A 27,268-nucleotide genomic window follows, 5' to 3' on the forward strand; every position below is an offset into this window, starting at 1 on the left:
ATGGAGAATTTGAACCTATGACTCCTGCTGATCTAGACAAAAGAATCAGCGTAATTCGTTGCTTTTAGTCTAGGAGCACCTAAATCCCCTTGAGACTCTTACCCTGTTCCTACACTTTATTTCCTTTATTTCAAAGAGGAGTTAAATATGCTTCAAAACCACCTCTGATCCCAATGAAAGATTTTATTATTGAAAAGCTCTTTTTATTTTATTTTATTTTTTATTTTATTTTATTTTATTTATTTTATTTTATTTTATTTTATTTTATTTTATTTTATTTTATTTTATTTTATTTTATTTTATTTTATTTTATTTTATTTTATTTTATTTTATTTTATTTTATTTTATTATTTTGTTTTATTTTAAAGTTTTATTTTATTAAATTTTATTTTATTTTAAAGTTTTATTTTATTAAATTTTATTTTATTTTTAGTAGTAATAAAAAAGAACAGTTTCAGGTGAAGTTGAAGCTTTCCAAGTAACTCACATGTCTTTAATGCAGGGTGTAACAAGGCCTTCAGTACCAACTCTCCAAGTACACTCCCTGCTGTGGCATTCTCACTGCCTCAAAATAACTCAGTGTGTAGTGCAGAGGTGCTAGTCTTTAATTAGAGACCAGAACAGTTTCAACATATGGGTCCAGATTCTATTCAAAGCAACTGTACTACAAGGGCACAATCCACCTTTTGTTGAGTTCAGCAGAAGCATAACCTCCTGCCTTCAGTCTGGATATAATACATCCCTCCCTGAAATCACTGTAAGTCACAGTGGGGTGAATAATCAAGACTCTGGACAATTAGCTAAAGTAGCTGTTTACTGAAGTTTGTGAAAAACCTTCCCTTCACCCCTTAATAACCAGACTGCCAAAGTCTGGAGCCAGGCCCAGTGGCTCCCATTCTGTCCCTACAGGTTTATCTGGGAAACAATGTGGGCAGTTAAAAATAAATAAATAAATAAAATAAAAATAAAAATAAAAATAAAAATAAAAATAAAATAAAATAATAAAATAAAATAAAATAAAATAAAATAAATAAAATAAAATAAAATAAATAAAATAAAATAAAATAAAATAAAATAAAATAAAATAAAAATAAAATATAGATAGATAAATAGATATGAAACAATACTGCATTTTTTGTATATGTGCAAACACTCTAAATAAAGCTCATTAAAAAAAAAAAAAATCTGCGTAGCATTAGAACTAAGTGGTATGATGTGAGCTTACAATACTGTTTGACTTTGGCTGTAGCAAGACCAAGGGTGGATTTGCTGAGAAGAGCATCCTCTCACTGGTGGAGGATGCATCTAAGGTCGAGGTAACATGTTTAGACGTGTAGCTCCCCAGTTCCTCCCACCATCCCTATCTCTTCTCCCCAGCTTCCCATTCCAAGTTAAAGGCTGTAAGGCAGTGAAAACCAAATTGCCTTTGTTTTGGTTTTCTGTCAGAAATCCAAGTTGCTGGGTGGTTGTTTTATTTTGGGTCTGGCAGTCCCATCAGTTGCCCTTGGCCAGGGCACAGCGAGCAGACCCACAGTCTGATACACTGGAAGGTCTGGAGGGCAAATGCCACACAGTCACCCTCTGTTCCACAGTTTTAGTTTAGGCAATTGGAAATGTAGCACATAGCAGGGTTTTATCTGAAAAAGAAAGAGCTAGTAAAGTCACTAAAAAACGATTTGTGTGTTTGTTTTCATTTTGAAAGGTAAAGGTAAAGCAGCTTAAGGCTTTGAAAATTCCTGAAGGTCTTAACAGGGCAACTGTAGAGACATTAGAAGACCCTTTAAATGGGGATGATAGCAGTAAATTAAGCTCTTTTCTTTGCTAGCACTGTCTGTTTTAAGAGAGCCATCTGGAAAAGAGCTAGTTCCTTGGGAACGATAAGTATTCATTCAGATTAACAGCGTATTTTAGGGTGTTGTTATTAAATAGCAGGTAATAAAGTGTGGTGCAGTTCGAATGAGGAGAAAAAGATTTTCTCCTAAGCAACAAATGCAGCATCCAAACCTATCAGGAATGCCACAACTCATGGTTAATGTATTTCACAGAGAAAAGGATTTAATGGGTTACTTCATTGTTCATATTTCTACTAACAAATACTGGCTTTGCCTTCCAGACATCCTACCAAAATTTGGTAAGCTATATACAGCCATAGTGTATCATCTGTTTCACGAAAATCTTATTAAACAGACAGTTATGTATAGCAGAAGGTTTTCATGATGAAATGCAACCTTCACAAACTGACCTAAATGCAGTCTAGCCTTTGGATACTCAAAGCATGTCCCTTTAATCTCCTTTTTTCTTCCCACAGCTGCTGTTTTCCTTGAAGAAACCTTTTAGAGAATGTTCTCCTTAAAAATAAATTAATTAATAAATAAAATACTTCTGAACACCCATCTACAGTGCAGAAATTCAGTTCTATCTGGATAAATTTTTATCTATGTGACAGATGAGTCTATGATGCTCATTGTGCTTTCACAAGACAAAATCCTTCACCTGAGCAGGAAAAAAGAGCCTTTCCCTCTGATGAAAAGTTGAGATTAGAAAACAACTACCACATGAGAGAATAAACTAAGAGCAGCCTACAGTAAAACAACTGAAAACACAAACTGTTATAGCAACTTTGCAAGAGGGATTTTGTTAATATCTTAAGAGATAACTTCAACATCAGCTTGAAATGATTCGCTGTATATGGTTTCCATATGTCTTTTGACAACCCACATCAGATTCTTTGCAAAGACTGGTGTTTATCAAAGCCTGGCTTTAAAATAAAAATAAATAATAATAAATATATATATACCTTTTGTTTTTGTTACTATAAGAGCTACCATGCAATTAAAAAAGTCCATCCTTCTGAAAAGCCTTGAAAGGTAAAAAAAGACAGAAGATTTTCCTTGCTGGTGATGATCACCCAGTGTGATACCACTCAAAGTATCTGAAATGAGAGCCTGCATTTTTCAGCTGTGTTTGTATCTGTTCCAATACTTATCTGTTCCCTTGTGGTGAAAACACAAAATGTACAGTAATATGTAATGTCACCCTTTAGCCACAACAGCCATGATTCATGCTCAAGTAAAGCATTTTCTTTTGTAAAAGAGACGGCATTCATTTTCTATACCCAGATTTGGTATCGCAGTTGAACAGTCAACAGGCTTAAGCATCAATTTATCAACCTTTCTTATACTGAACGCACTGCAGGCAATGCTGTGCAACCATCTGCACTGTGATCCTTCACTGCTGCATCACTTTGCACAGGATGTTTGCATCATTTCTGTACTTGGGGCACCTAGCTTCCATTTGCTACTTGGAGCACATTCGACTACGCAGTAGTTTGATGAGGTGAAGACTGGGGTTTGATCAGATGGAGAGTTAGACTGAAAAATTCACTCTTGTACTGAATGGTGACTTCCCATGGGTTACCCTGAAGGGAGATTCTGCTTAATTGTATATATATATATTTTATATATATATATATATAAGATATATATATATTATTTGCTCAGAAAGGGCAAACTCCTACTATTTCATTATAGAGCACATGGAAACAAAGTGCAAGTTATACCAGGACAGCTGCCACAGCAGATGCCTTTATTAGTGAAGGCATCAATAGACAAGAAGCTGTCCTAAAATGATCACTTTAACTGTCAGAGGTAACGTCTGGGATACCATGTGGCCAACACCAATTTACCAACTTTGATGAGTGCTTTTCAGTGTGATGCGTTGTGCCACTATTACTTGTTATTGTCTATCTGACAGTTAGACCAGGGGAGCATGTGCTAAGAAGGGAACAAAATCTAGCACAGGCTAGTGTTTCCCAGGTTTCTGTGTTATAATGAGTTAAAGAATTTGCACTCAAAGCTCATATGTTTCCTGTTGTTGGAAGTTTTCTGTATTAGAGTTCAAAATTTAATGAATATAAACAGTGAAGCAGTTTAACTGGAACAGAATGTATTTGGTTTGGTAATGTGAGAAATTCTCTACACACTGCAGAATGCTACTAGATCTTTAACCTAATGGAAGACTTTTTTGTCATTATAGTGAAATAATGGAAATTTTAGGAACATATCATTTGCTTTCAAAGCACCCTTCAAGTCTTTATAAGTTTTTCTCAACTGAAGCTTTTATGGTTCACTCATCATCGGTTTGTTCCTGCTGTGAGTGTTTACCATTCCTATAACTGAACTGCCATGCATGCCTGCATACATCTATATATATACATATATATGCGCATACACACACCTGCCTCCTCAGATTTTATTAATGCAGCTGTGTGTGAGTGCATAAAAAAGGATGTCATGCACAGTGTTTAGGTGTGCTGCAACTGTACTGGCTAATGAAGAAAGCAACATATGGTGTGTTAATTGTCTCATATTGGAGCAGAGAGGAGCAAGCAACGGGGAAACAGATTCAAGTTCACAGTACTGTATTGGTTCTGGTATCCCAAAGTACACAGCTTCTTATCTGGGAATCATGGATAACCTGGAAATGGAAAGCACGCTGCAGCAGTCCTTATCTGGAGGCAGCACAAGCATGCAACACTTCAGTGTAATTACACATGGATCTTATCTCCTATTTAATTTTTAATCGACAAAGACATTTCTGGTCATTTCCTTGAGGTGCAAAAGCAGATGTGCATAGATTAAAAATACCATTAAAGCTTAACAAAATAGCAGGGTGATGGGGTGTCTTCTCTCAGTACCTAATAGCTTAGTCCACATCCTTCTCCAAATGGTTTTCATCTTTACCTTCACTACTAATCTTCTCATCAAGTTGAGAGAGGAGCAGATCAGTACTAATGACACTATAACCTCTACTATCTCCCCAATTATCTTTCAGTTCTTATTGGATTCACATATAGAGAATAGCACTATATAACTAAATCCCCTGTGACAGTCTGAGAGAGGCTCTTCAGCATCCGAAGGAGAAGGTAAATCTAACAGCATCCAATTCAAAAGCTTTCTACTTCTAATTCAGACATACTGAGTGGGGGTGAATCAATGGCAAAAACAATTTGTTCAGCATGTTGGGACACTCTGCATGTGTATGCTACTTGCTGTAACTAAAAAGTGTAACAGCTCTCGCTTCCAGGACTAAAACCCTATGACCAATTATTGAAACAAGTGTTCTGCATTGGCATTTCAAATAGCGGATGTGCTTTTTGTAATTGCTTTGCCTATTCAGAGGAATGCTGTCATCACTTATGCCCACTGGTGCATAAATTTACAAACATCATGCAAATGCACTATTTGTAATAAAACTGACTAATGAACTTTAAAGGCCAATTATTTGTACATGTCTGCTGGCTCCGAGTAATCATGCATCATTCAGATTTACACTTACATGCCTGCTGTAGTGCAATTTTAATCACTTGTTAATCTATGGTTCATGATAAGTATCACGAGTAAAGCTAGATGGAAATTGGGTTTCTCAGACTGTAAAGGTCTGATACTCTGAAGATTATACAATTAGGATAGAAAGCAAAATAGATCTTGGAAGCTCTTTTGAGAAATATACCTCAATCAAAATGAGAAGCAGCCCCCAAAATCCGAGTGCCAAGGGATAATCATGATTTGAGCCCCTGCAGGACTGCACACTGTGTCTGCAGGGAGTGCTGTGCCCAGTCCCCTGGGCAAGCTGGGAGGCTGCCTGAGGAGTTCCTCCTTTAGCAGACCCACACCTGATCTACAGAAGGATGCAGACAGTTTTATCGTTTTTGCTAGAAGACTGATGATAGACTTGTCAGAGGATTTCTGACAAACTCACTGGGTGTTTGGTTTTTATAAACATTTTATTCCAAGTTTTTGAATTTGGTGTCTTTTTATTTAACCATTTGTTTTCCTGATGTGTTCCCTAGAAAGAGTATGCAGACAGGTAGATTGACATCCTGTTGGCCCACTTGCAAATTTGGGTATTCTTTTTCAGCATCAGCTTTTCCAGCTTGTGTTTATCTTTTCTCAGCCAAACTATAGGTTATCTAATTTGTTGTGATAACAAAGGGCTATGTGATAATTAAATACATAAAACAATTACCATCAGGAGCTAAAGGCTGTCTGCTGGCCAGACAAGGACAGCTCATATTCAAAGCAAGTTCCCTGCTCTCACTGGCCTCAGACTGGGGGAAATCTGCTGGCCAGACTGGAATTACTGTCAATGATTTACGCCAGCAGCAGAGCAGAGTGAAACCCCCAGGGGCTACTCATGACTCTGTCACTGACCTTGAATTAGTCCCTTGACTTCTCCACGCTTCATCTTACCTATTGCAATGCTTAACTGTCTAGAGCAAAGATTTAGAAGTTTAATTAAGCTTTGCAAAAATATTTAAGTCCCTGAATATGAGTCTCTTGTTTGTTTTAGTTTTCTGATACCCCTTCCACCAAAAATAACAATTACAAGATGTAAACAAGCACCTAGAAGAAAGTTGCTGTGCTGCTCCCCTCACTCAGCACTCAGAATCCCTCTGCCAAAGACCAGAGTGCAATCCCACTCCTGCTGAGGATGGCATTCCTGCCGTGACTGAGGTGATGGTGAGAGCTTGTCACCTAGCTGATGTTATGTGTAGTGACATCGAAGCCCCCAGGAAATTCTTCAAGAGAACAGTTTGTTAATGTCACCACTAAAAACTCTCATTAGAAAAATCACTGCTAAGAGTAAATGCCTTCCTTCTTTATACCCCTCTTTCTGTCTCCTTGGAGCCTAGTATTTCCACTGGGAGCCAGGGAAGTACAAGAATCTGACATATTGTCATAATAAAAAGAATTAAAAGAACCTGCACTTGCTAGCTATGGGAAGTGTTAAGTCTTTCTGTATTTTTTTCTCTTTTATCTAGTAAAGAAAATGTTAAAATTTCACCTCGGGAAAGAGAGGAAGTTAGGGAAGGGTGGGTGGAAAGATATGGGAATAAATGTCACAGGTTCATTAGGAAGCAATACTAGGAGAATAAGCTAGAAAAGTATTCAGGTGAAAAAGCAATTGAGCCTTTTCAGAAAGCCCCAGGCAAGTGGAAAAAACCCTGCCTCAGTAATACACATAAGATCAAGGGACACTTCATTAAATCAGTTTTTATGTGATTCAGTGTGAATGAAACTGTGCCAGTCCTTGCACAGACAACTGCTTGGTGCAACAATAAGTGTCTCGGGGAGGTGAGGATGAAGGGACATCACATGGACAGACATGGTCTGGGTAGCGAAGCCAGACTGGGTCCCCTAAATTCAGTGTCTCTTTCCAAGCTGATCTCCCCTCTCCCAACACACTGATCAACGTGTCTCTTTTCTCAAAATTCATTCATATCCTATTTTATTCAGTACCAACACAAAGCAACTCAAGGAGACTGAGTGACACTTCAAATTAAAATACCAGCAGTGCCCTGACAGCCGACAGCCCTGTATTTCCTTACATCTAATCACAGCAGAACTGTCTTACAGTATGCTGCTTATAGTTTCACCATCCTGAGAAAATGCTGATAGAGTTGGCCTCAGGCTAGAGAGGGGTTCGAGCAAGTAAGAATTGAAACTTTTGAGAACTTTATTCAGCTGTGACCTGATTTTCTATTGATCCCACCAGGTCACAATTTTCATGTCTCTTTGGGCATAAATTTGTTTTTGAAATGGTGACACAGTTCCAGTTACTGCAGGAGGGGTCTCTGAAGACTGCTGGCATCTCTAAATCCCTCTGGAATGGTTAAAAATCACTGCTCAAATGCTATCAAAATCTCTCATCCAAACACTGCATAGGACTTGTAGCAACAAAACCCAAAACAAAACACAATCCATAAACCAACCACTCTCTCACCAAAAGGACAGGTGGCTTTCTTCTCCACCAGATCCCCCTGTTTCTAGTAGTTCCTTCCCACTTTTTCTAGGCACAGTTTTATTAAGTAAGAGAAATATAAGCTTACATCTAACAGCTCCCTTCCCTCAGATCTTTTCCCCATGATCTTTCAGCTTTTGCCAGATGAGCAGCAGATTCTTACAGTCATCTGACATCCTTGTGGTTGTGTGTTAATCTGCTCAGACTTGCTCTACACCTACATTTAAAGGGACATCAGAGGAGGCTTGTTGATGCTGAAGACAAAGCATACTCTTCCATTATGGGTCCTACATGTGGTCAACAGATGATGCCTTGCTCTAGCAAGCTGACCTGCTGGAAGCAGTCCCTGTGTTCATGATTCTATGGAGGCAGCTCTGGCTTGACATGCCAGAAGGTTTGCCTTCCAGAAAGCACATAAAAAGACATCCAGTCACTACAGATATATTTTATGAGACCCCAAACAACCTTTTAAACATGAGAAATTCATCTGCCCAAGGCAAAAAAATTACTCAAAATCCTAAGTGCCCTCTCTCCCTACCCTGGAGGTAGGAGGACTTCTCTCCAGTCTTTACACTATCCAACAATTTCCAGTAGTTTCCAAAGCTGCAGTAAACTACCTCGTCCCTTCCTGGTCCATGGGAAACAGGTGTCTCTGTCACCTCTGCAGCGCAGACATTGCTTCCCTGCCCTTCTCAGGAATCTCTTCTTTTGCTGCAGGCAGGTACATTCCTGATCAGTGCAGGTTTCTCCCTACTCAGTGTGTTCAGATCCTTTTGGTTACTCAGTCTGTCTTGGAGAGGTCTCACCAGGCCAGAGTAAACACCCAGGCCACAGCAAGAAGGCAGCTTTCCTGCCTCCTGCCTGGCCAACAGATAGGAATGAATGTAAGCAGGCAAATAAACAAGATGCTATCCATCTGTGTGTTGCAATTACGGTTTAATTTACTAAGGAAATAAGCTGAGGAAAAATCAAATCCTAATGGCTTGGAACTGAGCATCCCTCACACAGCAGCTCTGCTCCATGGCCACTCCACTGGGAGCACAGTGGCACAGGGATGAACCCAGCTGTAAAACTTGCTTGCAGAAGGGCACTTTTATTTCTCACTCTATTTTTGGTGCCTTGTCCAAAGGCATGAATTAGAGAAGCAGCCTCCACTTTGAAGGTAGAAGCTGTTTCAGTAGGAAGTAAACAATATTAATAATACTTCCAGCTCTTAAGGTGAAGTTTTAGTGTGCCCCATCCTTCAGCTCCACGGAATCTCCATTCTGCGGCAATAAACTGCATAATCCCTGTCCTAAATAGTTAACACAAACAGAACAAACCTCCAAAGGACCAGAAAATGGCCAAGTAAATCATTTGTATGACCAGTGTATAATATGCTCTGATAAAGAACACCATTTCATTACTGTTATTATTGGGCTCAGCTCTACGTAAACTGAATCATCATTTTTTATTCAGATTCTCACACTTCTAGTGTTTGCAGTGGCTATACAATCTTTATGACCTGAGCTCTCTTTGTTACATCTTTGGAGCCCAATTCTCATCCCTTACACAATGTTCAATTTACCACCAGGGATACATTATGGCTTGGGGTAATCCTTCTCCCAACATACAGCTATACCACAGCTTCCCAGTGGCAATAACAAGCCAAGACAGCACACACTTACTTCCCCTAACCACTGTCTGTGTGACTCATAAACAACGGTAGCAGTAGTATTTCCTCCCTCGCTATTTGAAAATACATCCTTTTCCTCAATGCTATCAACATAAATTTGTCAATAGCATGACAGAAACAGCTACATTTCACAGAAATGAGAATGATGCCTCTGATGATGTTTTTCTTTTTTCTTTTCCTTTTTTTTTTTTTTTTTTAACTTCAGGAAATGGTTCTTAAGTAATTTTTGGCATTCAGAAACAATATACAGACATGAACAAACATAAGTGATTTATATTTGCTTCTTATTAAAATAGCCATTTTCCATTGCCCTGGGAGGAAAGTTAGTTTGCTCAGTGGTTTTCTTTTAAAGGTGCACTTAATTTTTTGAATGAAAGCATTTAAAACACACACACATACACACACACACACAAAAAGTATTGTTCTTGTGAAAGTTCCATAATGCACATCAGTTTCCCAAAGTTGTGAACAGCTCTCCCCTTTTGCAGCTGTTAACACCATTGTCTTACACTTGGACATGGAGGTAACTAAAAATATGTTTAAAATTTTGTATTACCTTTCCCTTTAAAAAAAGTATCACAGAGAACTACAGCAACATACATTCTGATAGAAATTTTCTTAAGACAGTCATTTTGCTCTTAAATAGCAGCTTTCCAGTTTCTTTCTCTCACGAGTATTTATGTGACCAAAAGAGTTTATATCAGGCTTTCAGTGAAAAGCAAGGCACTTGGGTGTAAAACACGCTACAGAGTGATTCCAGAAGTACTTCTGCCAGCCTTGCATACAGGTCAGAGCATATCGAGAAGGTACTTGCTGGAGTGAGCACTGGTGCTCCGCCCAGATTTACTGCTTTAGATTTTAATTGTGTCTAGGTGGAAGAGCAGAATAAGGAAAGAGCCCACCTGATTTTTCTAAAACATAAAGTCTCAAAAATTGCTTCTGTTCATTTAGGAAGACTGGTAGAAGGATGCTTCTCATCTGCAGCCTCTGTGGGATACACTGGGAGCACATCAGTGGAACTGAGTAGAAAAACAACTCCCTACCCATCCCAAACTTTTAAAGTGTTATTTTTAAAAAAAAAAAAAAAGAAAGAAAAAAAAATCCATTTTATACTTAACCAAAACCAGGTCTGAACAATTTTTCCTCAAAGGAGGATTTCCCAGACTGACAAACGTTCCAATAAGTAAAGTGTTTGCTGAAACACAGGAACACCACTTCAGATTTCCTTTGGAGTCAGAAATCTTGTTTTTACTTATCTCAGGAAATGTCCTATACACTAGTCAGTCAATTTTGGACTCTCATTTCCTAAAATTTCAAGCAGAAAGTCTATCCTGAAACTGGGACACATCTCCTGATGACTCGCATCACCCTTGCTATGTTCTTGAGAAGAGCTTGAATGTCAGTGAATGATTTATTAAGAAAATTGGTTTAAAAAAGTTGGCAAATTTGCTGATCCCATCGTACACACTCAAACATGAATGAATAACCCTGTTCAAGATCATCCAAGTTCAGGAAAACCTTTTTTTCCACACAGGGACATTCCAATGCAATACAGTCCCTCGCCCAGCTGGCAGGATGATTCTAGGTCCTCCCTGCCAGTCAAGCAATTCCTGGCCTCTGCAGTTTCCTGCCCAAGCCCTGAGCCTCTGCTTTTTCCCCGTTTCAACATCCCTTGTCAGAAGAGCACATTTCCTTTACCTCTGCAGCTGGGCCAGGTCTGTTCTTTGATGGTTTCCTAGGACAAGTCCTCTGGACTTTATGAGGCATGCAGCTCCACGTTGTGGGTTTTGGATAGAGTGCTGCTTCTTGTTGTAATACAGAGCAGCTCCAAAACTTGGAGCTGGACTTGTTGGATATAATGAACTCATTATTATATATATACCTTTAAAAGAAGTGTAAAGTTGTGCAGCAGTCAGGAATGTCTATCTTGCTGATCATTTTTCCTTGGTCTGAGCTGCTCCATGGAGACAGCCAGGGAGCTCCTAGTACATCTGCCCATGTTTCAGGTAAACAAGGAGCATTAAGCCAAATATTCGGGCTGAGGGAGCAGGACGGAGCTCATGACCTCAGCCACTCTGTATTGACCACAGCCATGCAGGTCGTAGCTGCTCCGCATCTGCTGTGCTCATGGGGCAGGTGGCAGCTCCTTTCTGTCTGGGGTGGGCTGTGGCCAAGACCCCAACTCACCTCCATGCTCACTTTTCCTGCAGAAGGTTCTGGTTAAAAGCAGTTGCACAACATTTTAGCCGGACTATTTACAGTGTTAGGAAAAAAAAAAAAAAGTAGAAAGAGGTCAGCTTATTGATTTTCACATGATCCTGACCATTTAGGAGAAGGAATGGTAGCTTTATTTCTCTCCCTTCCTTTTAAAGTTCAGTCTTTAAATTACTGTTCTAGTGAGTTTGTTTTGGTTTGCTCCTCAAGGTGAGACACCACAGTAAATTTCCACTTTAAAAGGCTTATAGTACATGAAGTTCAGTAGTGTACTGTACAGACCTTTGCTGAGCATAGCCAGCTCACAGCAATAAACTCCTTGGCTTTGGCAAATTCTGCATCTTTGTAGGAGAAATATTACCAGGGCCTAGTAAAGAGTCACTGGATTAAAAAAAAAAACAAAAACAAAAACAACACAACTGAGACAGTGTTGAATGCTAACAAAATACATGTAACCTGAAGTGTTACAAAGGCAGAATGTAATTTAAATATTATTTTTCTCTATGTAATCAATTGTATAAGAACAGATATTGCAGTTAACATTGAGTGAGATGAGACACTACTCACAGTGCTCATTCATGGCAATTTTCCAATGTCCCCACTCCAGTCTCAGTGCTGACTGTCTGGTGATATCAGAGATGTCTTTGTTCTGGCTTTTGTGCGTAGTTAAGATATAGCTGGAGCAGCATCAGCTTCTGTTAACTGAAGTTGCCTCCTCTCTAGCAGGCTTTGCAGTAGTGACTGTGCCAGGAAGGAAAGCCCCATAGGCTGCACAGTTAGCATCATGTCCTTGGTATGTCCTACTTAATTTTGTAAAATGGTTAACTTCCTTCCTAGAAGGAAGGAAGGAAGGAAGGAAGGAAGGAAGGAAGGAAGGAAGGAAGGAAGGAAGGAAGGAAGGAAGGAAAAGAGAAAGAAAGAGAGAGAGAGAGAAAGAGAAAGCGAGAAAGAGAAAGTGAGAAAGCGAGAGAGAGAGAGAAAGAGAGAAATAGAGAGAGAGAGAAAGAAAAGAAAGAGAAAGAAAGAAAGAAAGAAAGAAAGAAAGAAAGAAAGAAAGAAAGAAAGAAAGAAAGAAAGAAAGAAAGAAAGAAAGAAAGAAAGAAAGAAAGAAAGAAAGAAAGAAAGAAAGAAAGAAAGAAAGAAAGAAAGAAAAAGAAAGTAAGGAAGGAAGGAAGGAAGGAAGGAAGAAAAGAAAGGAAGAAAGAAAGAAAAATGAAGGAAGGAAGGAACAAACGAACGAATGAAGGAAACACACACCTTTGAAATGGTAAGATATCTGGAGGTATACAAAGGAAAAAGCATTTCTGAGATTGACTGTTTTAAAGTGTTCCTATTATTTTTTTATTTTCCAAAGTTTATTTTTAGCCTTCCATTCTTATTCAAGCTCGAATGATGCACAAACAATGAAATCTTAGGCAACCACTCAAAAGTCTAACAAAAATATAATAACAACCCAAACAAACAATGGCTAATAAAAATGAAGTCAGATTCAACTGGCCAAATTCAGTTTGCTTAGAAGACTCTAATTTGGGGGGTATTTAAACTACCATAGCTAAACAATAATTGGTTTAACACTTTTGAAAGTCATTTGGGATACACTCTTAAAATGAAAAATTAACTTGTATGTGAGGGCTCAGGTGCAGTTTTAATTTATAAGAAAAGTAAAGCCCATAGGCCCTGGACCTGCTGTCTTGCAGGTCGGGACATCTACCTGCACAAGGAGCAACTGAAGTTACAGCATCAGCATGCAAATAAAGGAATCAGCAGGTCACATACTGAGGTGGAACAAAATCCATATGCATTGCCTGCTTTTCCAAAAGATGAGTGACACATTTATTTTCTATAATAATAATAATAATAATAATAATAATAATAATAATAATGTTTGTTTTGTACATTGATATAGACCTGTTTACAGAAAACTAGAACCTCTCCCCTATGGACTAGCTCCTTCTACCAGCCATGTCTCATACACAATGTAAAGTTGAGATTGTGTTTCATCGTCTCTGTAGCACTTGTAATCAAGCTTCCAGTCCTTCCTGTTTTGAAGACAGTAATTCGATGCAGCTGTGCTCTTGGCGCAACGTAGTGATGTAAATCTGAGCTTGCCTGGTTACTTTGGCCCTTAGCTATAACTGAACTGCACTTTGCATTTCCAGACCAATACTGGCTTTTATGTAAGCACTTCTGATGAAGGCTCAATTACTAGGCTTTCCAGAGGAGAAAAATCCCAAAATTTCCTGTTGCTGTCCCCAATTCCTGACCCAACAGGAGCTTGTTCCTCTCAAATCAAGGTTAATATGGAAAGTGTAGTATGGATGCCAAAACCAAAATATTACTGTCAAATATTTACTGTGTGAAAGGTATGTAACAGACTACAAGTGACTTATATAACATTAGCTTAGATACTTGTTATTATAAATTTGTGGAAGGAAACAAAACTTATTAGAGGTGTGCATGATCACTGAACTGTATATATATGTTAGTATGGACCAGGTATAGTGCATTAATGCATTGATATATCAGTGGCAATAGCCAGAGCTGTCAATAACTAACACATCCCTTTAAGGCCAGCATTCACAGCAGGTTCAGAAAACCCCTTCAGGCCTCCTCCCCCATGCCAATACATCTTAAGTGTAAAGAACTGAAGAAGGCAATGGCTAAGTGATGGAGAGAAGATATAATATTAAATGGGGCAGCTAGGAGAGGCCCAAGAACTGTGTTTCCAGGTCCTGAAACTCAACTCTCTGGCTTCCAGAAAGGCTTCTGACTTTGTCATCAGAGGGAAAATCCCTCTCCAAAACTGGGCTATAGCTATACTCAGATTTATTCAGATTTATAATGTTAAAACATAGCTAAACCACCTTTTTTTTTTCTTTTTTCTTTTTTCTTTTTTTTTTTTTTAAATTTATTTACTTATTTTTAAGATGTGTGCTAGCTAGTACACAGGGCTAAAGACTAAAGTTCACAAAAAGGCTGTGGTCAGCAATTAAACAAACCTCATAAATAAATAAATAAATTCATCAATTAAATGTTTGTCTTTTCTCAGTGCTGGAAACCCTACCTTCCTCCAGTTTTGACTTTGGCATTCACTGCTGCTATTACACGTTAAGTTCTCTGGCAACTTGGAAAGATCTGGAACAAGGAGAACCCACTGCTCCGCATCATGACCTTCGTTTTGCATTTCAAACCTTGAGTTTCTAGACACTTGAGGCTGAGAAGCTGTGAAAGCTCAGTTTTCCAAGAGACAAGGTTCACTCACTGATCAGGCCTAAGCTTTTTAGGAAGAAAGTTCTTTGCCATTGCCTCATGAACTCATTCTGGACTGGCCATGACATGGGCTATGGTGGCTTTTCTTACAAATCAAGAATCATAGAATGGTTTGGGTTGGAAGGGACGTTAAAGACCATCTAGTTCCAACTCCCCAGCCTACCACTAGACCACGTTGCTCAAAGCCCCATCCAACCTGGCCTTGAAGACTTCCAGGGATGGGCATCCACAGCTTCTCTGGGCAGCCTGTGCCACTGCCTCACCACTCTCTGAGTAAAAAATTTCTTCCTGATACGTAATCTAAATCTACCCTTTTAGTTTAAAGCCATTCCCCCTTGTCCTATCTCTACACTCCCTGACAAAGAGTCCCTCCCCAGCTTTCTTGTAGGTCCCTTTTAGGTACTGGAAGGCTGCAATGAGGTCTCCCCAGAGCCTTCTCTTCTCCAGGCTGAACAACCCCAACTCTTTCAACCTTTATTCATAGGACAGGTGCTCCAGCCCTCCATCAACTTTGTGGCCCTCTTCGGGACTCGTTCTAACAGTTCCATGTCCTTCTTGTGCTGGGAGCAATGATCAGTGCCTCCAGCTTTTGAATGGCTGCATGTCCTTTTGGCTGGTACAGAAGTGGAATTTCACCTTCCTTTTACTTGTTTTAATTTTCTGTGCTTTCTGTTTATTTATTTTTATGTGAGAGATATTGTGCAATATGAGGCAATACCTTCCTAGCTATGTCACCATTCTTGTCAGTTAACATTATTAAGGCTGCTGTTAATTTCTTCCTTCTGTTACGCATTCCTGCCACTTTTGGAGGTGAGGTAGGGGTGGAGGCTTTCTCCGAGAAGCAAGGGTTGTTGCTGTGCAGAGCCGCATGAACCATGTTAGTATTTCAGTGGGGACTATTCAGATCAAGCAGCTGCTCCGTTAGCCAGCAACGCGCCTCTCAAACGTCTCCAACAGAGCCAGAAATATACTTGTGGATCAATTCAGCTCCCACTGAGTCTGATGGAATGTTTTCCATTGATTTCTAATGAGATTTGGATGACAAACATTTCTGTGCAGAAGGCTTTTCACTAGCCTACAGGGAGGAGGAACTATCATGCAGTTTTTCCTTTTCACATAGCACTGTTTCCCAAATCTTACAAATATGTGAGTATGTGGCTTGTGTAGCAAAGGAGACCCTTTGGTCCATAGACTTCAACACTGGCAGTGTCAGCTCCCCAGCCCCATGAGTGTAGCTATTCAGTATTATAACATTCAAAATAATTATACCTTTGAAATACTTCATTTGAAGTTGCAATGACTTTCTTTCATGAACTGTTTCTAATTATTGTACTTCAAGTGACAAATTAAATGTCATTTGAAGCAATTATACCAAATACTCCAAAAAAAATTATACATAGGTATGTCAATTAATATAATCAAGTCAAAAGTTACATTTCACAGCTGATTCAGCTTTTCCATTACAGCCTTGAAATTGCTCATGAGTTGAAAGCAGCATTTGAACAAATCTGTAGCAAACCTGAACGCTAAAAGACATATTTATTTGTATGCATTTATTAGACAATTTTGGAAAAGCATGAGTGATCTTACATGAATAAGAAGGAATAATATAGTATTCTTTTCCAGATAATGTTTTTTTTCCTATTTAACTTCAATAATTTTGTTTGTCAAAGCCCTATAAAGGAACTCGTTGTTCCTGAGTCTCCACTCTTGCTTTGTGGAAAAAGCAAACAAACGTATTCTGAAGGGATTTATATGTTAGTTTTTGTTTCACAATAGGTATAATGCAGAGCTTCAAATGAGGCAGCAGCATTCTAACTTGCTGTTGTCTAAAGAGCCCCTAAAACACTGCAACCCTTTCTTGAACCACTTGGTTAAACAGAATCTGGGCTCGGTAGACTTTTCTTCTTTAGAAAGAAAAAGAGGTGATGAAGCATATCTCTGATGTACTCTACTCTCAGAGAAAAGGCAAGGATGTCTAGCTCAGAGCCAGACAGACTAGGGAGTACAGCTTCTTTGCTCATTGCTCTGATAGTCCTTCACTCACCACTCTCTCACTCAGCTTTCCTTGGGGCTGTACCACCAGTGTGCCTCCCTATCTTGTATTTGCACTTATCAGACTTGCCCTCTTGAACCTCACAGAAACCACCTGGTCTGCCCAGTTAAGCATTTGCTCAACCTTGCCTTATTCTGGTGGTTTGGTTGACATCACCTGGAAGAATTACATGATCTTTACTGAATGCAAAAGTGCTGATCAGTCCAGTCTTTAGCACTTAGCAGTACCCAAACCTTTTTAGAACAGCTGTGTTCAATGATATGGCAGAGAGAAGCCAGTTCCACCCAGGGGATGCCTGTACCTGACAAGTGGTCTAAAGATGCAAGAGAAAAGCCATAATACTTCATGGAGAATGCATGAGATGCTCACAGGGAAATGCAAGGCAGCAGACAGCTCCCCTCAGTCACCGGGGGAACAATATTGCAAAGCTGTATATGGCACTGGTCCCCAAAAACAACAGTGAAGGACTTTACAGACAGAAGGAAATTTTCTCCAGCAGATTTTTTTTTTTACAGCATTTTCAGTTAACAAGATAAAACCAACCATAGTGACACCAAATATAATTCTGTGACCTTTTCAAACTTCCCATGGTTTCTTAGGTTTTCTTACACTATAACAATGCAACTGTGGTCCAAAATGTCTATCCACAGCTCTCAGAAAAAGTAATGTATGTTAAGTGGAGAGAACATAAGCCATAGATAGAATCCAGAGATCTTGAAAAATGCTGAAATTACAGCACAAGAGACAGGTGGTACTCATTTATCCACAGATCAAATACCATGTGTTTTGTCTTCTCTCCTTGCTGGTTAGTTTCTGTAATCGAAAATAAAAATAATCTAAAAGGAATGTATATTTTGCTCTCACTTTCTTAAGAAAACATTACTCCCTTGTCCTCTTGAAAGCATGAATTACAATGTTTGACCTACTGCTCATGGCCCAATGTGGGATGCAGGTGTTGAGATATCATAATGATGGCCATGATGTAAATACCCGCATAGACAGACACACACAACGGGGAGCCAGAGACAAAATGAATGTTTCAGAAATCTAGCAGTGCAAGAAGCTGTGAAAGACCAGGGATTAATTACTTCAACATATACAACTTTGATAGCCAGATTTTTATGTTGCCACACTGGTGATACAAACAGTTTAAAAAATAAAGGTAAGCATATTTTCTAAGTGTGACTGTCACAGAAGATTCCCCTAGATGCAAAATGAGAGCTCTATGCCCTTTTAAATTATAACAAAGAAATGTTTGTGCATCTGATTTTTCTGGAAAGTTGGCTGTACTTGCGTTTGATTCAGAACAGTGTAAAGGAGGGAGGGCAAAAGACTCTCCTTCAAACCATCCATTGAATGAATAATGACAAAACTTACTGACTCCAGTATATGCTGAATAATACCTGGCCAGCTAAGGAACTCACCCTGCAAAGACTGGAGTATGACACCTACATTTTTTTTATTAAAATATCATTGAAAGTAACTAAATGTCAAAAAGAGAAAATAGAACATTATAATCAGGTAAAATATAACGACTTAAAAAAATATCCCTGAAAACACAAAGGTATTGATATGCAAATTAGCATACTTTCATTAACAGACAACTAGGATAAACATTTTATAATTAGTCGCTGGAGACTAATAGGATGTTCAGCTATCTCTTGGACCCATATTTCTGCTTATGATTTGTCACTGCTACTTAGAATAAAAAAATCCAAATTAAAAGAAAACCTAATAAATCAACATTCCTAACTAGTGAGTGTCACAGCATTAGTTTAAAAGGCATTTATTCATTGAAATCTGGGAAGCAATAAAAGACAGATTTTTAAAAGGTATTTGACACTTGCTTGCCTTTAAACACCTCACACTAATCCTGTGGAAGGTTTCTTCAGTAAGATGGAGAGAAAATATTTTGAAGGAGCTTTTGGGATTCTGTGAATGTTGGGCATGATCTTCATTTGGGCTTATAATACCCAAGTGAAGACAAGTAATGAAATCAGCAGCAGAAAAGTGTTTGTATTCATGATACTGCACTCATCATTTGGTGGTCTGTGGAGACTTCAAATGATTCTCTATAATGAAATGTCTTTTTATTATCATGCCATTGTTTCAGTTCCAACTGAATGGCAAATGGCTTGCTAGAATTTATATATGTAGTTTTTGTGCATTTTTTAATTGACAATACAGTGATTTCTTTGATAGTAACTTGAAAAAATAACTCATCTCTAATAAAGAGCAAATGGGAAGCTGGGCCATGCTAAGTTATACACTCAGTCACTCTATACAATAGAGCACACACAACAGAGAGAAAAAGATAAGCCTCCCCATCCCATTTTTTTTTCCATAATTTAAGAATGCTGGAATGTGTTTTAGCATACAGAGTCTTTCACATCCATATGCCAGCCATTAGCATAAGGCTTTCATTAGCCTGACCCCCTAATATTCGAAGTAGGCAAGAGGTTTGGGGCTATACTGACATAACTAGAAGTTCTGCACAGACATGATATTGGAAAGGTCCAGCAAGGTGATCTGAAGGCAGCTGGAGCAAGACAACTTCAGCCCTGCTAGGAAAAGCATTCATATTTAAGGAGTTCTCAGCTGATTTTTATTCACCAAGGTCCTAACACTACACCAAGCTCTCTCCATATTGCTCTGCCAGGGCAAAAGCAGACTTGTGGTTGGTCAATCTTGGCAGAATAGAAAAAAAGCATTTTATTGTCCTTTCTCTACTACGCTAAAAATGTTTGTTTCCTAACCAGGTAGGTGTTGTGTACATAAGAATAACCGAATTACTTACGTGTGAATTTAATTATAATGGTTACTGGAATTGAGTAGAATGTCTGACAACATTTGTCCGTCTACAAACAGATTGTTTTTCTCATAATATTTATAGAGGCATTTTATCAAGTTAGAACATTGCTCCTCCTTGCTGAAAACCCAATGGATTGAATGTCATTCCCCCATCTTCTGTCTGGCTTTGATGATACCTGCTAATTATAGATTACTTCATAAACATTTAATTAAGAATAGAAATAGTCCTACATGACAGGACGTATCTGCTCATCCCTATCCGGGAGATAGGTATCTAAAGTAACACAAGCAACTTAACCATGAAATCAGAGAACGAAATTGTGATTGCCAAGAACATCTTTCTTGTCAGATGTGATATTTTTTTTTTCCAAAATACTGGAAAATACATTTCAGGAAAATATTTCATAATTAATACTGTCAGCTTTGTAAAGCTTTTTATTGGATAAGTGGAATGTCCCATGCAAAATATTATACCATTATCTGAATAATTTCCTTAATGAGAAGTTTGACAAACATATTTCACAAGTAACCTCTACAAGTTGACCAGCCATGAAAAGAAAATTTGGCTATATGTTCCTCAGATATCTTATTTATAAAACATATCAGACATATACCGCACATATGAATCTCCATACAAAGTTAAGGTTGCTTCATTCAGTTTCTGACTTTTACATGCTTGACGTTAAGTGCAAATATGATACTAAAATTCATCCTTGTGATGCTGGTAAGGTATGCACACTTTTCTTTAGAAAATTATTTGGGATATGTTTACCAAATCTCTATCTAACAGATATATCTGTACAAATTTTTTTTTCCAGTGTTCTTGCTGCTGTTTTCTAGGCTGACTGTAATTGCCTGACCAATATTGTTTATAGGAAATTTCAATGACTGAATTATAAGAGTGGAGTATAATGAAATTCTGATGGACTATTACCTATAGTAATACTAATGATCACCTGGACAAAGCACAAGCATCAGCAACAGTAGCCTTTCCTTGTACCTGTTTTAAATTTTAAATTCCTTTTCATCCTGATAGTAAACCAAACTGATTTAATACCAGCAAATTTCATAATAGAAGAACCAAAAAGGTATGTAAATGTAAAAGTCTTATCTCCTGTCAGCCTTAAACAATAATCTATTATCTGAGTTGCTCTGAAATTCTGATTTATTCCAGTTCTCTGCATCCCAATGGATTTTTCAGATATTGATTTGAATATGACTGCACACAATTAAAACAAATAATTTCCCAAGAGTCTATGAAGCTATTTACTATTTTACCTCAATAGCTAGCTGACACAATTTACCAGTCCAGAACCTTGACATTTTTTTCATTTGTTAAATGCATTGAAACTATTATTATTGTTTCAGTTGTCAGTTATAAAGCTGATATATATTTCTTCCATCCTTGGTATTGTGCATTTGTTCTGTTATGTGTTAAATGGCAACTGCCATTATATTAAAATACTTTTCTTCTATGGTCTTTGAAGTCTACTTTCCCACACAGACTCAAAAAGTTTCCAAACAATCTTCCTCAATTATAAAGACAATCAGGCAAACACTGACTGTGATTTGAATGTTTGAATACATGCAGAAAGAAAGTTATTAACATAAAGAGAGTGAAAAAAAAAAAAAAAAAACAGGTAGAAGTTCAACATAGAGCAATTCCTGAACACTTTACTGAAACAACTAAAGCTTTGGTTCTTCAGAACTTTTATGTATATATCAACTTTATCAAAGATGAGGTGTGACTCAGCAATTATAGAAGATCACCTAGCCTGAGTTTAAATGCTAGTCTACTCAGAACCAATCTTCTAAGGTTTCTGCTTCCTTGTAGAGAGGTGGATGCCCATGAACTTCTTCAAAGGCAAAGTGTCTTTCATAAAACCAGTAGACATGGTTGCTCATATTTGGATGTCTAAAAATTTAGAAGCCTTGGCATCTCCATGAATGACTTCAAAGCTCTCATACGATAAGTAGAAGTATGTCTGTCTGACTTGCTCAAGAATTCTCGACAGGAGCTTTGGTCTGCTGAGGATTCAGTAAAAAGTAGGCATATACGGATGCCATAACTTAAACTGTAAGTTCAAAGGTCCAGAAGAAGGAAGGGTACACATAAGTCCATGTGACCCAGAAGGATAATAGGATATGTGGATGGCACTTTGTAATCAAATGGATGGAAGCTCTAAATTTGACTTAGAGAGGACTGAACATAAATATGTACGGAGTACCAAAAAGTAGATTGCTACACACAGACATGGAATGGGAAAGGGAGGAAGTGGTAAATTACAGTAGCCATAACTGAGACAAGAGGAAGAAAAATGGAGAAAACAAACATGTTTTATGCACAAATGTCAGGGTATGAAAGCTAACAGAATTACAAGTGTTTATTAAGCTGTGATGCACATGACACCAGGACTTGGTTATACAGAACACCAGAACAGTTACTGGAAAGTATGGCTTGTTTAATAAATAGAGATAGAAGAAATGGGTGGAAACACTGTGTCATCTAATTAAGATCATTTATAGTCATTATGGAGTTCAAGAAGATACAAGAAGCAGAGTTGCTTTGAGTAAAAACAATCGGTGAAAGGAAGAGAGTTATCAAGATAATCCACCATGGATCACCTAATAAAAAAGCTTTTATTTTTTAAACAACAATGGAAAGCCTATTAAGGGTAGTAGCTGGAAGTAATGGGAAAGTCAGTGTCAGTTGTGGTCTAGAGGAAAGTCATCATGGAATGAGATAAACCATTCTTCAAACTCTTAGAAAGAAAATAGAGAAAATTTCTATTTCAAAGTTGTAAGACCTTCTCAGGGTCATAATAACACCCTGAAAAACAGGGAGGAGGGTTTTGATAACCTCCCCTTTATGCAGAAAAATTGGAAGCACTGGCTGGCAGAGCAGGCAGAACTACCTCCTTGCCCCATTTTTATTAATTTATTTATTTTTTCAGGCTGCATTCCCATTCAAACTCTGTACAGAGCTAGGAATAAGCTACATTATTCTTGCTTATGTGTACATACAATATGTTGTTCTCAAATTATATTGAAAATGTACTGACAGTCAACGTCAGCAGTGTGCTCAGGTAGCCAAGATGGCCAGCAGCATCCTGGCTTGTATAAGAAGCAGTGTGGCCAGCAGGGCTAGGGAAGTGATTGTCCCCCTGTACTTGGCTCTGGTGAGGCCACACCTTGAGTACTGTGTTCAGTTTTGGGCCCTTCACTACAAGAAGGACATGGAGGTGCTCGAGAGAGTCCAGAGAAGGGCGACGAAGCTGGTGAGGGGTCTGGAGAACAAGTCTTAATGAGGAGCAGATGAGGGAGCTGGGGTTGTTCAGCCTGGAGAAGAGGAGGCTCAGGGGCACCCTTATTGCTCTCTATAGGTACCTTAAAGGAGGCTGTAGCGAGGTGGGGGTTGGTCTATTCTCCCACGTGCCTGGTGACAGGACGAGGGGGAATGGGCTAAAGTTGCGCCAGAGGAGGTTTAAGTTGGATATTAGGAGGAACTTCTTTACTGAAAGAGTTGTTAGGCATTGGAATGGGCTGCCCAGGGAAATGGTTGAGTCACCACTCCTGGAGGTCTTTAAGAGACATTTAGATGTTGAACTTAGTGATATGGTTTAGTGGAGGACTTGTTAGTGTTAGGTCAGAGGTTGGACTAGGTGATCTTGGAGGTCTCTTCCAATCTAGATGATTCTGTGATTCTGTGATTCTGTCTGTCTATCTATAGGTTGCATCTCAAAAGCATCTGTAGATATCAAAGTTAAATAATGTAACAGAGAAGAGTCAACCAATATCCTCATTAAAGTAATTACTGTATTTAAACAGGAAATCTTCTGTGGTATTTTTATACTCTGTGTGGTCCCCACTGTGAAAGCAGGTATGTATATACATATATATATGCATATATAATTTCAGTTCAATAATTTTTTTCAGGGAAAAAGATGCCTGAATAATGTTACTATTTTAAGTGATTAGATTCTAACTCTAAAACTATCCTGACAGCTATATGGTTCATCTCTCAGGGGGCACTCAAAAGCTTGCAGAGTTCCCCTTCACTTAGCTGTGAAAGCCTCAATACAGGCTTGTGGTGGGATGACTGGTCAGAAATACAAAGTTGTGGAAAATAGATTTGGAGAAAATAACCAACGAGAAATAAAGTCATTATTTTCAGGGAAAAAAAGTACCATAAGAATAGGAAACCAATGATATTTAAATAACTAAAGACTTATAAATATGACTTATTAATAAGGTAACCTGAAAATTAGTGCAGCATATAAGATCAGGCTATTGCTGTACAATGGGGAACTGCCACAAAATAAGCAAATAAGAGAGTAATCACACTAGCAGACTTATATTACAGTATTAGTGACTCTTTGCTGATGGAAACATCTTTAAAGCATCATTTAAACATTAGAAACAAATCTAATGAGGAATAAATGTAAAATGGTGGAAATATGTCAAGTTAAAAAACAGAAAGAAGAAAATTAGAAAGAACAACATTGTTTTAAGAGTCAGAGTACAACTGCACCAGAAATAAGAGGAAAATAACATCTGTAACCCATTTGGAAACTGATAACAACTGGGTGATTCAAATAAATTCATAGCACTCCACTCCTTATTTGTATCACTTTAATTAAAAAAAAAAGGGGGGGAGGGGGGATGAACAAAAAATAAAAGAAAAACCTATATCTTAACTAGATAAGTAACAAATGTACTGTCATCCCAGCAGAGAGGACTTCAATCGAGAGTTCAAAAAGAAAAGGTGAAATCACTGCTTTGCTTTCTACAGAATGGCTTGTGCTAAATTTTTTAACTTCAATATCTTCCGTTACATGGTGATTTTGAAAAAAACTTAAAACTTAGGTCAGTGAGAATAAATGATTTTGTTACCACTGTACCTTTTTTTTTTTTTTCCCTGAAGACAGGTACCATGGGCTAGAGACAACCAAAATGAAAGGATTTTAGATAAGATAGTTGTGTTAAGCTCAGTAGGCCCTAATGGACCACTTGGAGCTGTCTCTAAGACATTGACCAGTATCTTTCAATGAGAGGATAAGGTAGATAAAGTCCCAGAGGACAGGAGAAAGACAAAAAATATATCTGTCTTTAAAAAAGGGATCATGGGAGGCCTGACAAAGTATAGAATGGTATAACTTAAATCTCCTGGGAATTTTGGAACAAATTGTTGGAGACTATTTGTAAGTTACTTAGAGGGTAGAAAACGGATTAAAGCAGCCAGTGAAGATTTGGCAAGAGGCAAGAGTGGATCATACAAGCAGATTTTTTTTTTTTTTGATGTGGTAACTGGCCTAACTTGTATGATGGAAGCCACAGCTGGGGTACATCTCAGTTTAAGAAGGCTTTTGACATTTTTACACGTGTCTTCCCCATATTCAAGCTATAGAATTATGTTCTACTCTTAATCTCTATCAGATGCATTTACAATTGACCATAAAATATCTTGGTATAGTGTGTGTGTTGGGGGTGTGTTAGGGGGAAGTCACCAGATGATCTACTTTAGGCAAATTCTAGTCAATATTGTCAGAAAGATTTTGGAAAACATAATTCACATGTAAAATGACACTCCCCTTCCCCCCTCCCCCCCCCCCAAAAAAAAGGTGAGAGGAGAAAAGTATTAAAAAAAAAAAAAAAGACCTTGACAAAGAGCAATCTAAAATTCAATTAAAATGATTAAGAATTGTACACGGATTTTTACAGTTAGCTGTATATCAAAAAGATCTGAGACTTACAACAGCTCACAAACTAAACACGAGTCAATGCAATGTCATTGTAAAAGTAAGTGAGCCTCCTACTTGAATGTGTTAAGAGAAATACTGAATGTCAGATGTGAGAGAGCTGTTCTATTTGATGCAGCCAGGGATGCAGCAGCTAAAATAGCACATCCAGCACTGGGCTATCATAAATGCATGAAAGTGCAGAGCAGAGAGCTCTGAACGAACAGCAGCTAACACAAAGCTTAGTAAACATAACACACAAGGCAAGGCTGGTGGAAGAGGGAGATGAATCTCAAGAGAAGCCTTATGTGTGACATGGCAGCGAAGACTTCAACTATAAAGTGAGCTGGCAAGGGGGTGGCAATCTCATTGTGCACAGCCATAGCTATAGGGGAAGCTTGAAGAAAATTGTTCGGCAGAGAAGATGCAGGAATTATACTGAGGGGAAAAAAAGTCTGCTTCTAAGTAGGTAAAAAAGAGGCCCCAACAAACAAGCAGGTCTATAAACTCTCCATCACAGGAGACAGACATCTGTCAGAATTGATTTATGCTGGTTTGTCCTCTTATGTCCTCCTGCCCCAATTTGGCAAAATGAAGGTGATTATTTATTTATTCATTTATTTTGAGATATAGGTACCCACATCTAATCATAGACAGTCACGTGAAGGACACTGCACCCAAGGCCTTCAGTCCTTGACAACTTCAGGTGGGATTGTAGAGAAAGGTCTCTTCTGTTCACTTCTACTTGTGCCACTGATCCTCCTCCCCTGCACTCAAACAGAGGCTGGGGCTCTTGGTCACCTGCTTTCTCTCCTTACTGGTGTCTTGGGCTTCCCAGTTGTTGTGGTTTAACCCGGCTGGCAGCTAAACACCACACAGCCGTTCGCTCACCCTCCCCCCTCCCTCTCTGGGATGGGGGGAGAGAAACGGGAAAGTGAAGCCTGTGAGTTGAGATAAAGACAGTTTATTAAGACAGGAAAATAATAATAACAATAATAATAATAATAGTGATAATGGTAATAGTATTAATAATAATAATGTGTAAGAAAACAAGTGATGCACAATGCAATTGCTCACCACCCGCTGACCGATGCCCAGCCTATTCCCGAGCAGCCGGCCCCCCCACCCCGGCCAGCCACCCCTATATATTGTTTAGCATGACGTCAGATGGTATGGAATACCCCTTTGGCCAGTTTGGGTCAGCTGTCCTGGGTCTGTCCCCTCCCAGCTCCTGCTGCACCCCCAGCCTGCTCGCTGGCAGGACAGAGCAAGAAGCCGAAAAGTCCTTGGCCTGGTGTAAACACTGCTCTGCAACAATTAAAACATCAGCATGTTATCAGCGCTCTTCTCATCCTAATCCAAAACATAGCACCCTACCAGCTACTATGAGCTACTTAACTCTGTCCTAACTGGAACCAGGACAGATATCCACCCCTTATTCCATACCATTTATGTCATGCTCAGGTTACACTCTGTCCAATACATTCTAATTAATCACCATTTTCATCTATGATATATAGCAATCATGGTAGTGATGACATACATTATTATATAATAATTAACATACTACAATTCAACTCATGGGCTATTCTCACCCAGTATCAAATCCCCTTGAGGTACACACCGGACCTCCCCATTCTTTTGCATTACCCACCAAGTGCATCCAGGTCCCTGAGCAAAAGCAATTCCACGAATGGGTTT

General features: G+C 38.6%; 1 long non-coding RNA gene across 1 annotated transcript in view; it reads right to left on the reverse strand.

The window, feature by feature from the left end:
- Positions 1 to 26,666, reverse strand: part of LOC308193457 — a 228,476-nt gene extending 201,810 nt beyond the window's left edge. The window contains exon 1 of the long non-coding RNA XR_013949645.1: positions 26,645 to 26,666. This is a non-coding gene — a long non-coding RNA (uncharacterized lncRNA). The remainder of the gene's footprint in view (positions 1 to 26,644) is intronic.
- Between the last annotated feature and the right edge of the window lie 602 nt (positions 26,667 to 27,268).

This window comes from Anser brachyrhynchus (genome assembly GCF_964034855.1).
Source record: "Anser brachyrhynchus genome assembly, chromosome: 3".
NCBI lineage: Eukaryota > Metazoa > Chordata > Aves > Anseriformes > Anatidae > Anser > Anser brachyrhynchus.